This window comes from Octopus bimaculoides, chromosome 5, assembly GCF_001194135.2.
Source record: "Octopus bimaculoides isolate UCB-OBI-ISO-001 chromosome 5, ASM119413v2, whole genome shotgun sequence".
NCBI lineage: Eukaryota > Metazoa > Mollusca > Cephalopoda > Octopoda > Octopodidae > Octopus > Octopus bimaculoides.
In genome coordinates this window covers 16,753,582-16,754,728 of record NC_068985.1, presented here as the reverse complement: position 1 = coordinate 16,754,728, position 1,147 = coordinate 16,753,582, and the positions used below count along the sequence as shown (strand labels likewise).

At 33.8% G+C, this 1,147-nt stretch overlaps 1 protein-coding gene across 2 annotated transcripts in view; it reads right to left on the bottom strand.

The window, feature by feature from the left end:
- LOC106868466 (ADP-ribosylation factor 6) overlaps positions 1–368 on the bottom strand; it is a 79,732-nt gene extending 79,364 nt beyond the window's left edge. The window contains exon 1 of one of the 2 annotated variants that reach the window (XM_014913748.2): positions 155–368. The gene's annotated coding sequence lies outside the window, so the exon portion shown is untranslated. The remainder of the gene's footprint in view (positions 1–154) is intronic. The other variant, XM_014913739.2, reaches the window with a different exon arrangement.
- Positions 369–1,147: the final 779 nt, after the last annotated feature.

Here is a 1,147-nt window from a genome sequence, read left to right as displayed (position 1 = left end):
ATATATATAGATAGATAGATAGATAGATAGATGTGTGTGTGTCTATCTGTTTGTTGGGAGCGAAGATATCTAGCAGCAAACAGATGAGAGAATTCAATTCAATGTTACCATGCACGCGTAAAAAAAAAACTAGTAAATTGTACATTTCACCTACCTTGCTCGGTAACCAAATTTCAAGTTATTTGCACTTATTTGTATTCCTTAATCGAGCTGTTAAGTAAAATCAGAGACGTTCACGTAACTTAAAACGAATCGAATTTGTAATTAGTTAAAGTAAAAAAAAAAGCTGCCTAATTCTCCACTTGAAAGCTCCGTTATCACCTCATAATTCAAAACCTATCCGCGTGATGACGACTATGACCTTCAGTGGAAACCTTGCGCCGAAAATGGCGACAAAATATAGTTCAAACATACCAACAATGCATACATGGAAATATGAAAATCTATGAATATTTAATTATCGCATACAAGTAATTCATGCTTTAATTTTATTTTGAATGTATGTAGATGTTTTAAATACAGAAAGATTTGCGCTTTTTCTCTCCCTCTTTAGTTACCTCCGGAAGTTCAGGCGGACTGATACAGTTTTACTTTGAAGTGACTTGAGCGGAGTAAGGTTTAGGCAGGAAAAGCTGAAGTTACCAACAAGGAGGGCTTAGTGAGACATAAAATAACTGACGAAAAGAAAATATTGGGGAAGAAAAAAGGTTCGATATGAATTTAGAGGAAGACAAGTGTGTTGCAACTTAACCGATCTCTAAAAATAATTTATCAAACATTTATAGAATTTGAAATAATAATAAAATAAACAGAATTACCAGTACAAACTTTAATGGAATAAATATATATAATTAAGAAAAAGTATTCTGAACGTTACGAAAAAAATTTCGCTTGTGAATGATTATGAAATAAATCAAGTCTCCTGTGAGTAAATAGGCGGCTTGCTGCTATATCGCCTGATGCTAACGCGCCACTCATATTGTGTAACCGGTTGCATGCAAGGCGTCGTCAGTGAGTCAAACTTAGTTTTTATGAACTCACCCAACAGGCAAAGCTATTCAAAGGAATTTATTTATTGTCGAGTGGTTTTTCTGAGCAGCACTTGTCAATATTCTTACAGTAGCAGCTAATTATTATTTAATTTCCA